The sequence below is a fragment of the Peromyscus leucopus genome, chromosome 3, assembly GCF_004664715.2.
Source record: "Peromyscus leucopus breed LL Stock chromosome 3, UCI_PerLeu_2.1, whole genome shotgun sequence".
Taxonomy (NCBI): domain Eukaryota; kingdom Metazoa; phylum Chordata; class Mammalia; order Rodentia; family Cricetidae; genus Peromyscus; species Peromyscus leucopus.
The window spans coordinates 6064722-6080652 of record NC_051065.1 but is presented as its reverse complement, the minus strand read 5'-3'; positions in this window follow the sequence as shown (position 1 = coordinate 6080652).

Below are 15931 nucleotides of genomic sequence, written 5' to 3'. Positions count from 1 at the left end.
GAAAACCCATTGTTTTCTCTTTTTTAAGACTATAATTCTTTTGCTATTTTAAATTTTTCATACAATATATTTTTATCATATTCTTTCCCTTTCCCAATGCCTGTCGTATCCATCCTTGCTATATACTCACCCAACTTGGTGCTCTTTATCTCTCAAAAATATTTAAAGCACACACATACATGCCCACATACACAAGGCCTGCCTTGTAGTGTGATAATGTGATTTTTCCCTCTCTCATCAGCTGTCAATTGCGAATAGTTCCTTGACTAGGGGTTGGACCAACTCCCCTTCTCCATGCTGGGACTTTGTCTAGCTTGAACTTATGAAAGTCTTACACATGCTGCCATAGTCCTTGTGAGTTCATATGTACATCAGTCCTGCTGGGCCTGAAAAATGTTGTTTCCTTCAAGCCACCCACCACCACTGTCTTTTTCTGTCTCTTCTTCCACATGGATCCCTGAGCCTTGTGGTTTGATGAAAACATCTCATTTAGTGATGAGTGTGCAAAGTTTCTCACTTTGCACACTGTGTGGTTGTGGGTTTCTGTGTCAATTACCCTTCACTGCAAGAACAAACTTCTCTGATGAGACTTAACCAATGCACAGGATACATGGATATAACAATATGTCACTAGGTGTTTTTTTATTGTTGTGTTCTTTTATTGGAATAATATTAAGTTTTCCCCCAGTGCCTATGGTCTATCTAGTCTGGTGTTCTTGTCCTTATTAACGGTATTAGGCATAGGTCCTATCTCATGGAATGAAAGTTAAATCCATTTAAAAAATAGTTGGGCACTCCCCTAACATTTTTTGCATCAGTAAACCCAGCTTGCAAGTAGGTTGTTATAAATAGAAGAATTCATAGTAAGATGAAATTGATGATTACTTTTCACCTCCGGTAACATGCATAGCACTATGAAGATTAGCCATAGGAGTGAAGCTTCCAGTTGAGTATCAGCTAGATTTTTCCATGCCTTAAGTATGTAGTGTCTTCAGCAATGGGGTCTTAACATTGGGTTGTGGAAGGTAAACAGAAGCATTGGCAACAATCTGCAATGTTTGGGGGGAGCAGTTGGTCCCTTTGGGACCATTTTTTTGTGGCAAACATCTCAAAAAAATGTAACCCATCCCTACTACTGAGCTTTCATTTAGTAGCATATGATGTCTAGTGAGGGTATTGTCTCCCTATCATATGGTAACTCCATTTAAATTCTTTTTATACATGTATATATTTTATAAAGCATCTACAGTAATAGGCTTTGATATGGATTTTCAATAGACCTTAGTATTAGTTGATAAATTCAAATATGAGCATTAGATGGAATAAGATAAGGGATGACTAACACTCTGGGTTTCCAATTAGACATATTAGTATATTACTTCAAAAGAGAAAAGTATATTGCGTGTCCAAAATATGTCATAAAAGCTTAATTTCAAAAACCTATTTTGGCCGGACGATGGTGGAGCATGCCTTTAATCCCAGCTCTCGGGAGGCAGAGCCAGGTGGATCTCTGTGAGTTCGAGGCCAGCCTGGGCTACAGAATGAGTTCCAGGAAAGGTGCAAAGCTACACAGAGAAACCCTGTCTCAGAAAACCAAAAAATCAACAAAAAAAAAAACCCTATTTTCGTATACTATGAGAGGAAGCCAAATATACTGATTAAAACAGTCGGTGAATTACTTATAAAAGAGACACATAAATTCACATGACAAAAATATGAGTGTTTGAGAAATTTATTATATATATGTTTCTATTTTCAATCATTTTATCATGAAATATCTGTCTTTCATGTCTCAAATAAAACTTAGAAGAAAAAAGCTCTAAAGAAAGCAGTGAAGAACTGTGTACACAGACAAACTATACACACATATGTACTACATACACAAGTCTTATACACACATATGTACTACATATACAAATCTAGACAGGCAGAATGAGATGTCCCAACATAATGTACAGCCTGAAAAATGTGAAATGGATCTGGGTAAAAAAAAAAAATGTCTTCTTCCTAGAAACTATTACACCTTCTAGGGTTTTGTTTTCTTTCTCAGTTGTAGAAAATTATCATATGATAATGTCCATGCTAGGCTTTTTAATGTACTTCTCTAAAAGAAGCTATTTAAAGTAGCATCTGTAATATTACTGAACAGTGTTAGCTTTTCTCTGAAGATGAAATGCCCGGGAGCCTGAAACCTGCACTAACGACTAAAAGAGGAGCTAAAGTGGAAATGACTGATGAAGACACATATGAAAAAGAGAATCACCATTGTTTATTGAATTGAAAATACTACCTTTTTATTTTAAAGTATTTTATATAATATATTTTGATTTCCTTTCTTTCAACTTCTCCCAGATTCTCCCCATCTCTTTAGCTACCTAACTTTATGCACTCTCTCGTGTGCTTTCTCTCTCTAACACACACAGACACACACACATGAAAATCTAAACAAACAAAACCAATAAGACAAAGAATGCCAAAACAAAAAAGCCCACCAAAAATCATGGAATTTGTTTTATGATTACCAATTTATCCTTTATGCTAAGAAGGTCTTCTTAAAATATAATCAGTCTCTTAGATGTATTTGTCTTTAACGTAAGTACATCTGATGGTGATGTTGTAGAACCTAAACTTCTATTTCGGGACTATGAAATTAAAGAACACAAATATCAAATAACCAACATATCAAATCGTTTTTCACTAAATAAGTCTATGAGCTTCTAACCTGGTCAAGTAACACTCTTTGGATTTTGTCTTTTATAAGGGTCACAGCTGTCTAAACCCCACATTCACTGTCCCTCATTAATTGCTGTACATGATACTTCATGGAGGACTAAGGACACATCTAGATAAAGGCGTCAAAGTCCCTTCAATGATGATTTGGTATGTACCCTAAATATCAAAAAACATGAAGCACAGCTCAAGAAAGGTGTATGTTTCCTTCATAAACAGCACAAGTCCGAGAAATAAATTAAGCAAATTTCAGGAAATTATCTAAAGATGATGAACTTTCCCCTTCTCTTACAATGATCATTATATGACATTTCAGCTAAGACTAAAGGATCTACTGAAAATCACTCTGTGTAGCAATTCCTCTTATCCATGTTCTTTGTGAGTGAGATGTGTATTCCAGATGCTAGGAGCAGAATAATACCAAAAATCCTCTTTCAGCAGTATCTGTAGTGCGTTGTTGTTTTGGACCCCAAGTAGATTGTAATAATCTATAGTAAGATACATCCTGGGGAAAATAAAAACATCTAGAATGTTCACATCAACAATCAAATGGAAATTCAGGGCTGTATGAGATGTAAATGAGAATGATCCTAGTAGGAAAGGCACATGAGAGCTAAAGTAATCCACCACCAACCTCATTGCCGACCTGGGAAGCACACATACAGTTACCACTAGAATGTAAAGAAGCAATCTATTGATGAATAGCATTCACAGCTTTTAAATGCTTTTACATCTCTGTTGCCCAAGGTCAAACATTTAATAATTTCAGCCAAAATTTTGACAGATAAGTAAATCACTGGTATATCAGCCTTGTTTCCTGTGTATGTCCCTTTCCTAGGTAAGTACCAATATAAAGGTTGTTCAGTGAAATACAACAGTTAACATTTATCAATTAACCAATCAATGCAAGCCTTTCTTTTAATTTTATTTCTCTGCCGTGCCCATGTAAGATGGTGTTAAGAAAGCCATTTTCCAAACAAGGATTACTGAAACCTAGAGAAGTGAAGTTACTGGCCCAAGGCCACTTTGGGAGGAGATTCAGACCAAGCTCCCGCAGCAAAGACCATCCACTTCTTCAACAAAAACTTTTCTACTGAAAAACTACAATGAAATACTATTCAAGCTGGGTGCAAGCTGCCATTCTAGATTTAATCACTTAAGGGCAAAAAGAAGGGGAGCCTCTTGTGACCACTTACATCTGAATTGCACACTAGTGGCGTCTGCACCACTGAGATGACCAGGAAGCAGTTATTATTCACATTTTACTCATTCACTTTATCAATCCAGCAAATACTAAGTACCTCATCTGAGACAGATGCTCCTCTAGACACTTAAAACAATTACAAGGCAGATATTATCGATGTCATTATAACATTTGTGTCTATTTAGGAAAACTATTAATCAATTAAATAGAGAGATAACATATCATTGCAATTAGTGATGACATAATGAAAATTCATGGGCACCATGAAATGCATTGGGAAGGGGATCTGCAGTTAAAGTCCTAAGTTAAGAAAAGCTTTCTTTAAAGAATAAATAATTGGATCATTCAGGTCAAATGAAGTGGACACTACCTAAACAGGGAGAAATAATTTTCCAGGGATATTCTAGAGACAAAATGATAATCCGCAGAATATAAAAGGTTTTATAAGCTTTGGAACTTCCTAAAAAGACTGGGCAGCTAATTCTCAGTGACTGGAGGAAGCAGTGCCTATGGATCAGAAATAGGATGGGATACTCGTCATGGATGAACCTATTGAACTTTCCACCTAAGACTACTGGAGCTTGTCCTTGGTCTGATGGGAAGGATTTTGAGATGAGGAGTGACATGATCCAATTTATGCTTTTAAAAATTCAGCCTAGTTGCTGTGTGCCCAAGAGCAAGTTGAGGAAAGGGCAGATGAAGCCAGGAGACCAATTTGGAAATCATTACAGTAAGTAATTCAAGTGAGAAGTGAGGTGCAGCTGATTTAAGGTGGGACCTGAGAGAACTATGTGATTGGCATGACAGTTTGGAACCAAAGTGAAGGATCCTGGGTGATTATTAGTGTCCATTCAAGAGATACAAAGGGAAGTCATCAATATCTGATTTTAGTAGGTGACTGACAGAGTAAAATGTCATTTGTTGATATGATCAGGAATCCTGTTTTGACTATGTCCATGAGTCATCCGGGAGGAACAAATAATGCAATGACAAGAAGAATTAGTATGTACTTACCACAACTGTTTGTCAGGCAAGATTTTGAAGTTAGGATGTTTAAAGCACTTGATTCTATATTGTAAGATGAAAATGGACGCCTAGAGTTCTGACTCTTATTCCAAAGCTTCAAAACAAAACAATTCCAGTAATATCTCTTCTTGATTAAAAAAAAAAAAAACAAGCTAGATACAGCATTGTGTGTCCCAGAAGAAAGTCCGAGAATTATTTATGCAATAAACAGCAGCATAGAGGGGGAATTTAAGTTGAAATGTATTGAAGGTGCAGAGTAAGAGAGTTCCATGGAGTGAACCAGAAAGGACTGTACAGTAGTGTGAGGGTGTCCAGAGTGACAGAAGGAAGCCAAGAAGACATGAGGAAGTTTCTGAGATGAGTGGGTTACTTCACTGACCTGCTGAAATGCTCAGGAGAGTAGGAACTGAAAAAGGTTGATGAGTTTGGGTAACCATTGCTTCACTGAGCAAATCACACAAAGTAAAAACCTGGTTGGACCTAGAGCTGAGAGAGAAGAAAACTGTTGAAGTACTTGGTTCTGAGCACAGGTCAGAAATGAACTATCTTCTGAAGGGGCTAAAGGAGAAGTTCATGGTTAGGGGTCAGGTAAATAGGTGAGTTTTCTATTTTCTCAACATAATAGGATATAAAATAGCACACTAAAATCCTGCAGCAATAATCTAAAGTCTGAGAAATGAAGAAGTGGTATGGCCTAAAAGAGAAGTAGAATGAGGAATGTCTGTGAAAAAGGAGGAGAGACAAAGGGACATTGAATCAGGACATATGAGGAAAGAAACCCAGGACAAAACTGGCTTTCTCTCAGGGATGTTAATGAAGGCTCTCCTGCTGTGGGACGGTCTGTATGTCCAATTGCTCTGATTGGTCAATAAATAAAACACTGATTGGCCAGTGGCCAGGCAGGAAGTATAGGTGGGACTAACAGAGAGGAGAATTAAGGGAACAGGAAGGGAAGGCCAGCCGTAGCCATGACAAGCCGAATGTGAAGATGCCGGTAAGCCACGAGCCACATGACAAGGTATAGACTTATAGAAATGGGTTAATTTAAGATATAAGAACAGTTAGCAAGAAGCCTGCCATGGCCATGCAGTTTGTAAGCAATATAAGTCTCTGTGTTTACTTGGTTGGGTCTGAGTGGCTGTGGGACTGGCGGGTAACAAAGATTTGTTCTGACTGTGGGCAAGGCAGGAAAACTCTAGGTACACTCTCCTGTGTGACTGTGTTTGACAGAAGACAGTCACTAATGCACACTCTTACTGCTCTTTGCTTGTGCCTACTGAGGGGTGACTGCATCTCCAGGGAACAGGCTTGTATGTTCACTGTTCTGAATGAAAAAGAAAATACCAATCATTAGGGGGACCTTCAAAGCAAGAGGCTGAGGAGGCTCTGAAGATGCTCAAGAGGAACTGGGGAGGGACTTCTCTGACTCCGGGTGTTGCTCAGTCCTATTGGTGAGTGGTAGACTATAATAAATGGGCATGTCACCACAGCCAGCATGCTACCCACCAAAAAAAACCAAAGGCCCTGGTGTTTCCTTTGCTGAGACTTGTCTATGCATTCTTATCTTTGACTGTCATGGGCAAGGTGGCAAGGAGGGCAGTACAACTACAATGACTCAAAGGAAGGTACAATGACAATGTGAATCTCTAGACATTTGCATTTGACAGGGGATCTCATAAATTTCATGAATGTCTAGAGAAATGAGACCCCTGGGAATTCTCAAAAACCCTGTCTATACTACCTATTCTGTCTAAACAGCCTATCAGTCAGAGTGACCCTGTAACCAGATATACACACCATAGCGCGCTCATGCGCGCGCACGCGCGCTCACGCGTGCGCGCGCACACACACACACACACACACACACACACACACATGCATAAACTCAAGAAACACACTCAGGCATATCCACACACTTGCTACACCAACTCATACTGGAGGCACCAACACACACACACATTATATATATATATATATATATATATATATATATATATATATATATATATATATCCATAAACACAGAAGTACATATGCGCACAGTCTGTGCTTATGGAAGAGGAAATACAAATAATGCAAGTATGTCTTGCTAGTCAGCAGAGAAAAGGAACATATATTTAAAAAAACTGTCACATCAAGTTTGGATCTATTTTAAATGAAATAAAAGGCCACAAGAATTTTTAATGAGTAAACTGTACTGATTTGCTTTTCAAAATAGCATGATGGTTGTAATGCACAAAGAATAGTGAAATGCCTAGAAAAAAGGAAAAGAGAGAGAGGCAGGGAGGGAGGGGGATGGAGAGGGAAGGAAAGGAAGGGAAGAGGGAGAGAGGGACGGAGAGAGGGAAAAAGAGAGGGAGGGAAAGGTAAGGGAGAAAGGACTGGAGTAGTCTTAAAGGTTTCCAGGTGCTAAATAGTGGTAGTTGAGCTAGGGTATTAGCAGTAGATATAGAGAAATTTGAGAAAGATTAAGTTAAATTTTGAAAAAGATGCTAACAAGACTAGTCTGGGATTCAGCTATGAGACAGGAAGAATTTAAGCAGGTAGGTAGATTCACTAAAAATGAGTAGGCTGGAAGAGAAGCAGGGTACTCAAGAGTTCCATTTTAGCTGTGGTATGTTTGAAATTGATGTGTTCTATGTGGAAGTGTCAAGGAGAAGCTGCATATATAAAACTGAAATTGAAAGGCAAGGTCAGGGCTGGAGACAGAAATAGAAGAATGATGAGAATGGAGATGGTATATAAAGTGTGGTATTGGATGAAGCTGTAAGGTGAGCGTGAACATAAAGAAGAGGCCCTGAGCAGATGGAAGCATCTAGCCTTCAAAGGCATGCAGAGGAGGGGCGGCGGGAAAATAAAAGGAACCATCAGTGAAGGATGGGACAGAGCCTGAGAGCTTTCATCTGTTTTTATCAGTTTTACTAGTGTGTGAACCAGCTGAAGAGGAATAAATCTACTTTATGTTCTTTCTCTTCCTGCAAAAGCTGAGAATTGGGGAAGGCAAGGTTTTAAAGCTGTGTCCACAAATTCTTTGATAAGCCTTCATCTGAGAAATAGCTTAATTTCCTTCCCTGTGTGTGGGCAACACTTAATGACTCACTTCTAATTAATCAAGTCTGGCAGGACTGTGGAGTAGCAGTTGATTAGATGACAAAGACACTGCAGCTCCCATCTCGACTCTTGCTGACTCTCTGGAGTCATTTGCTCTGAGGTGAACTGTATAGAGGGAAGGTCCATGTGGAGATCTGAGAACCTTGACCAACAGGCACAGTCAACTGGCTACCATGGGAGTAATGTAGTCTTTAAAGTGGATCTTTTAGACTTACTTGAGGATCTGGGTAACCACAGCCTCATTCAACATCTTTCCTGCATCTTCCAAAACAGAATATCTAGGGAAAAATGGCTCTCCAAAATTTTGAGATAATAAAAGTTTGTCATTTGATACTGCAAAGCTTTGGGGGTAATGTGTTAGGAGGCAATAAATGGTGAATGTATCAGCATAATGGAGCAGAAAATGTCATGTAGCTATGCATAATAAGTTTTCCCCCAACATTCTTATTGCTCTGGTCCCAAGAAAAAATAAATCATGACTGGTAAGTGTATTTGGAAAACAATACTGTTTTCTCCACATAAAAATATGATCCAATGGCATGGTACTCTGCAGCTAACATTCTCTACCTTCAACTAGTCTAGTTAAATACTGCCTGCCCTATAGTATTTCTCTTAACGAAACATGACCTCTTAGAGGCTAGTTACAGTGTATTGTGGTTTTGATAAGGCATTCCAAAAGGGATCCCTTTAAGTCTTCTCCAGCGTCACCAGTATTGTAAGTGCAAGACGTAGTACCCAGTAAAGAATTCAAAGGTTGCAGTTATAATGGCTGCTGTAAGACCATGGAAATCTACCCAGTGTGTGTAACCTTGTTTCTTCCCTTTCTGAGATGATCTACTAGTCCTGCATTGTCAGTGAGGGAGGGTTAAATAAAGTGAGGCATGTGAAGGCCCTTTTAATGTACAGGACTTTAGGACAATCATGCCTACCATCCTGTGGACTCATTCCATCACATGGACATTATTGTTGATGCTGGACAGAGGCCAATAATGCAGCTGCATTTTTTTTCTGGTGACCTTGAATGTTCCTTTTCAACTTCCTCACATACTGTAATTGCCTAGTATCTCAGATTCCAGAGCACGCATTTCTACCTGAGTGTCATCTCCATATAGACTCTTATACATGATTCAATTATTCTTACATTTTACTTTTCAAATAGTTTATTCTTCGTTCTCTTTCATAATTGTTGGTATGAGCTTTTTAAAAAAATCTGAATTAAACACATAGGAAATCCTATGGCATATCTGAACCTGAATCAAGACATCTGGGTTTTTGATCCTCAGTACCTACTCTGATTTCTCTCCTTTGAAATCACTGAAAAGAATGATACTAATCAGAGCAGCCGATTGTAAGCAGGCGATCAAATTAAAGGTGACTTTCCCGCAGAAAGCTCGAGCTTTCGGCAGGACCCTTCACAAAAGAAAAATGTTAAACCAGGTGTGTATTCATTGTCAGTTATTGAGACAGCTATGGTATCAGACTTAAGTGTTTCATTTACTGTGTTTCTCCTTTCATAACTCTAGGGAGGAGTACCCCATGCTTGAAAGAAGCAGCAGATCACCAAGAAGGGATGAGTAAGACTGCCAGAATGAGCCAATCAGTCCCATTAACTACTCAAAGACATGACACATAAAACCAGCATTTCTATATTTAAAAATTACTAAAAATGTAAATCATGGAAAGACATGGGCACTAGCAGAAAACCTACTAGTCTTATCCTGCGAAATGAATATAGTATCAAACTGTCTCCTGAATATTTATCTTTATAGCCATGGATTATTGCAGCTCTCAGCCTCCATCAGAAGACTACTTTTTGCAGTTGGGTTAACACAGAGACTCACCACCATTCAAGTGCAGAGAACAATTGACTGTGGAGAGCTAGGCTTGGAGAACATCACAGAGGAGGGAATGAAAGATTGTAAGAGCCGGGGATTGGAGAGCACTGTTGGGAAACAGAGTCTTGTGGACATGACAGGGTGGATGCTGGCATGAGCTCAGCAGCTGTGATTACCTGCATAAGAACCACACAAGACTGAGCCATTCAACATTTCATCCTGGAAGAAATGGCTCGTGAGGCCACACAAGCATAATAGCTGGGAGAAGGGATGTCACTTTCTTCAGTGGAATAACTACCCAGTTGCCCAGCTCCAGTATATACCCACCTGCCCACGCTCATGCAGGCCACCTAATCCAAACTTAGTGGATCACACACAGCAAAATGACAAGAAAGTAGAAGGGGGGATTTGGGGAAAGAAGAAGAGTTCCAGCCAGAGAGTAGGTGAGAATAAGACAGGACAGAAAGAGGTAAGGACTAACATCCATTATACACATGTGTGAACCTGGCAGAAAATAAAAATAGATTTATTTCAAAAATCAAAAACAAATTTCATTTATTCTTTAATTTCTGTCTTTGTCTTCCAGAGGTCTCTCTGTGTGTGTCTCTCTTTCTCTGTGTCTCTCTGTGTGTGTGTGTATGTATGTATGTGTGTGTATGTGTGTCTGTGTGTGTGTGTTACTAGAACCCAAAGGCAAATGCTCTACCACTGAGCTACACTCACAGTTCAGTAGGCATTTTAAAAGATAACTCTCTCCAAGGATTTTTATTTTTAAAATTGCCTTTTCCAACAGGCAATGTTTTCACAATATGAACTGTACTACAGACGTATTTAGTTACAAGTGTTAGTTTCATTTTAATTGTTTAAGATGTTAAAATATCTTAATATGAAATATTTTGAAAATACTGAAAATTAGAAAGCATAAACAAACATTTGTCTTCACACCATTAAGCGCCAACAAATGTTAGTGTTTTGCCTTGGTTCAGATACATCTATTATTATTAAGAAATGAAGCATTGTAATTAAAAGTGGCATCCTTCCCTCGGGCTGGCTTTTTCCCTTCAACTTACATGGTCCTAAAGTTTGTGTGTCACAAACTTGTGTGTGCTTTCCTACTTATAATTGTCATTATGGGTCTCCTAATGAAAACCTCGTCCACCACTATTAACTCTGCCAACTCTCTTTTTGCCCAGGAACTGCACTGAAGAGCAGCTATAGTAATTTGGGGTCTGTGTCAACTTGCAATCCTGTTGCTACCAAATTCCAGAGACCTGAATCATCTCCATGTCTTACCAAACGTCATGTTGGTCCTGGAATTGAATATATTGAAATTCTCACAAGTTGTCATTCAACCAGTCGATATGCCCCCTTTTGCTCAGGATACAGTCTCCTTTTCTCTGTTCCATCCCTTTACTTGAAGAAAAAAACAAAACAAAACAAAACAAACAAACAAAAAAACAACTCTTGCTCCCTCCATCCCAACACATATACACACTTTGAGTTCTATTACAGGGTGAGCTGAGGTTTTGTTTTTCAAAACTTCCTGGATATTCTGTGGGTTTTGCTGTCTATTTCTTCTCCAATTTATCCCCCCATGAAATGTAGCTTGATCTCAGCCATTGTTAATCTTCTCTTTATAGGGAGTATGCCTGAGTCTCAGGATTCATGAGAAAGTAGGTTCTTCTTAATGAATTTTTAGTAGAAAGGGATTTAATAGTGTACTTGCATATGGGAGGAATGTGTCCCATAGTCTAAAAGCAAGAATTCTTGAGACAAAGCCACCAATGAAAATCCAGCCTGGCAGTCACAAGATGTGAGAAGTGGGCCTCTGAATTTCTTAAAGTGTCTGTTACCATAATAACTCTAAAACCACAAAAGAAAAGCATTTCATGAGCTAGTTTCAGGCTTATGAAACACAGAATGAAAGAACACTCAGGGGCAGGGGTGGTAGTGAGGTAAAAGACAGCCCAGTTGTTGCCAAGGACCTGCACCCACCTGTCTAGAAATACCCAGCCCTCAGCTCACTCTCTCCCTTTAAAACTGTGTCATCCTGATTGCCAAAACATTCTCAAAAGTGAATCCGAAAACGTAACATTCTGTACAAGCCTGTCTTTGCTCTTTTCGCCTTCTGACTGTGTTCCTCTCAATCTTTGACTTTTAAAGCATAGAGCTCCTCTTTACTGCTACCTCCTTGGTCAGTACACTTCACTGTTCTGTACATCCCGAAGTTAGTTTCTTCCTTCTCGAAAATGCTACAACCTTACTGAAAGTAACCAATACTTGGGCATTTTCTCTATTCGCATCCCCTTGTCTTGGTGGTATTTGTTTCTTAGTCTCTCCTGGGAGAAACATTAATGTAAGGGATTCTCCATGTTTTCTGAATAAATCCCAGAATTCTCATGAAGCCTTCTCATTCCTGTTTCTATCTCCACCTTGTCCAGCCAGAGTATGGTCCTTCTAGACCACACACACACACACACACACACACACACACACACACATACACACACACATCACACACACACCACACACACACACATACACACACATACACACACACATACACACACATACACACACACATACACACACACATACACACCACACACATGCACACACACATACACACCACACACACACACATACACACATACACACCACACACACACACACACACATACACACACACATACACACCACACACACACACACACACACACACACACACACACACACACACACACAATCTCTCTGATTCTTTTATTTAACCCAGCCTAGACTGCCAATCATGTTTTTTCTCTTTCAAATCTGCCTTATAGAAGCATGACCTTTGAGTGCTCTCTGCAAGCTTCTGCCTTCCTGGATACCTTCATTTTATGGCACCCTATATCTTTACCCCATATAATGGAGCCTTATGTCATTTTTTTTTCAGAGTGGCCTCATTCAATTCACAGACTAATGAATTCCCTCACTGTAGCAGAGACTACACCAGGCACTCAATAACTACTCCGTGTCCACATGCCTCTTTGCTCAAGTAAACAGAGAACTCCTTGAGTCAGAGATTGGATTTTATAATTTTCTTCTGGTCTCTAGTGCCCATCCTAACTTATTCTCTGGAGCAGATGCTTGATATTTCTTCCTGACTTGAATTGAATTGCTCACAAACTTGGCAGGAGAAAATAAGAAAATGAATTCCAAGTAAAACTAGGAGACAATAGAAGAGAATTAGGAATTACCATTAGACGTTTGGTTGTCAGATTGATTCCCATTGAACCTCAAGCAGAATAATAGCACGGCCTTCCGCACCATAATTTTCTTCTTCTGAATGTGCTAGGGAACAGCTTTCCAGCAGATACAAGATTTTTAACCTATATTGTTAAATTCTCGTGTTTATTCTATAAAGCATAAAAGGCAATAGTCTTCATTTTTAATTTCTTAAAAATACCTCTCTTTTTTTCTTTTGCTATTCTTACAGTACCCTGCCCTTAGACAATCTATGGAACGATGAGTTATAAAGACAAAACTAGCCAGCAAGGTAGCCTGTGACTGTCTCCCAGCTATTTGGAAGGCTGAGGCAGGAAGACTGTTTGAACTCAGGAATTAAAGGTCACCCTGGGTAATACAGCAAGACCACATCTCAAAAATTTGTTTGCCTACTTTTCTAATAGATCAGACAAAGTTTTTTTCCTCACTTAGGCAATAAAAAGGGATGTATCCTTTTATGTATGTATGTATGTATGTATGTATGTAATGTAATGTAATGTAATGTAATGTAATGTCAGGGACTTCCTTGCTTACTGAATCTCTGCTGCAAGTGCCTGGCAGATTAGCTTTCAGAGTAAGATCTACATTTGATGTGTTTAGCTCTATTCATAGTAAACTACCTTTAACTAAAATAGAGAAACCTAGCCAAGTCCTCACAGTTCTTAACATGGTTACTGAAGAAGGGGTGTCGAGTTGACCAGATTCAGACTAAGCCGGAGACATCGATTGCAGCAGGAGCAGAACAAAAAGTGAAGCAAAGTTGAACCAGTCATGTGAGGACCTGGCCTGTGGGAAGCAGGTTTCGAACGCTGTCAGGGATGCCTCTTCACTTACCTAGCATACCTGTGGCAATGTGGCTTTGTTCCTATTCATTAACTTTCAGGTAATATTTTCATGAACCAATAAAAACAAAACAAACAAAAATTGTTTCTCATAGAGTAGAGTGAAGAGACAGTTTAGAGACTGCGAGAAGAAACTTCGTGAATATTCATATAACAGGAACTTAATGCCCAGAAACTAAGAGTAATTTTTAAAATCTTAAACACCAAATCATTGAGTCAACAAATGGGTAAATGAAGTGAACAGACAGATCATAAAAGAAATATACATGGTTAATAAATACATGTAAAAACCTGTTAAGTATCCTTAGCCATCAGAGTAATACAAATTGAAACTATACTGAGGTCAGAACGATTACTGAGTCAGAATAGGTGTCTTGTAGGAGAAAAACATGACAACAAATTCTGACAAGGACAGGAGGGAGGTGGAGAGTAAAGGACCTTTGTTCACCACTGGTGGGAATGCAAACAAGTGCATCTTCTATGAGAAGCAGTACGGAGGTTTCTAAATAAAAACGAAAACAGAACTGTCGGATGACCAAGCTCTGCCACCCCTAGATATACTCGAAGGAATCGTAACACAGAGATACTTGCACGTCCGTGTTTATGGCAAAGCCATTCACAATAGCCAAGATATGAAACCTACCGAGGTTTTCACCAACAGATGAACACATAAAGAAATGTGCTATAAACATTTAATGGAGTTTTATTCCACCACAAATAAAAAAAAATTCTATCATTTGCAGAAAATCATGTGAAAGACTATGAAGTTCACCATGCTAAATAAAATATTCCATACTCAGAAAGACAAATTGTGTATGCTTTCTCTCGTATGCAGAATCTGGACACTCATATGCAGATGTGTGTGTGTGTGTGTGTGTGTGTGTGTGTGTGTGTGTGTGTGTGTGTGTGTGTGTAGAGAGAGCAGGAAAACAGAGAAGAGATTATCTTTGAGGAATGAATATAAAGAGAAGAGGGGAAGAGAACGTATTGCGGACTAAGAAGGATCATGGATCACATTTCCTCTCACAGGTTAAAAGGTTAGGTTTCCCTGTATTTAGTATAGATAGTGTGTGAATACATCTACACATAACTACATAAAGGAGGAAGAGAACCACCAGAAATAGGACAAGGGAAAGGGAAGGTAGTGGGGAGGTGGATATGAGCAAAAGACAATATTTGTACATTAAAAATGTCCTGGGCCGGGCGGTGGTGGCGCACGCCTTTAATCCCAGCACTCGGGAGGCAGAGCCAGGCGGATCTCTGTGAGTTCGAGGCCAGCCTGGGCTACCAAGTGAGTCCCAGGAAAGGCGCAAAGCTACACAGAGAAACCCTGTCTCGAAAAATCAAAAAAAAAAAAAATGTCCTATTTAAACCTATTGTATATAGAGCAACAACCAAAATTTAATTTTAAAATAAAGTAATAAAATGGGGAAATGTCATTTTCAAGATTATAACATGAATATAGACAATTGATAAGTTTTTTGCACCCTGATAGGCCTCTCTGCCAACCAGCAATCCAAATCAGACCAAATCAGGAAAAGCCCAGGTTTAATGGGTAAAGTGTCCCCGGTGATTCCCCAGTCCCTCAGAGAGGAGACTGGGATGAGAGAGAGACCAGAAGAACCATGTGTCTATTTTCTGGGATGCAGCTTACATGCCCTGTGGGAGTGGTCTTGAGAGTCTCTGGGGGAGGAGCTGTGTTTGGCGGTTTTGAAGGGATGGATTTTGGGAAAGAGATGAGGGAGGGAAGTTGAAGTGATCTTCCACCAGAACATTCCAGACCCTTTAGGTATAGGGATGCCAGGGTGCCAGGGGTTGAGGTGGAGCTCCCACCCAAACATCCAGAACTCACAGGACAGGAACTGGAACCTGGAGACAAGAGCTGATGCAGAGGTCATGGAGGGGTGCTGCTTAGTGGC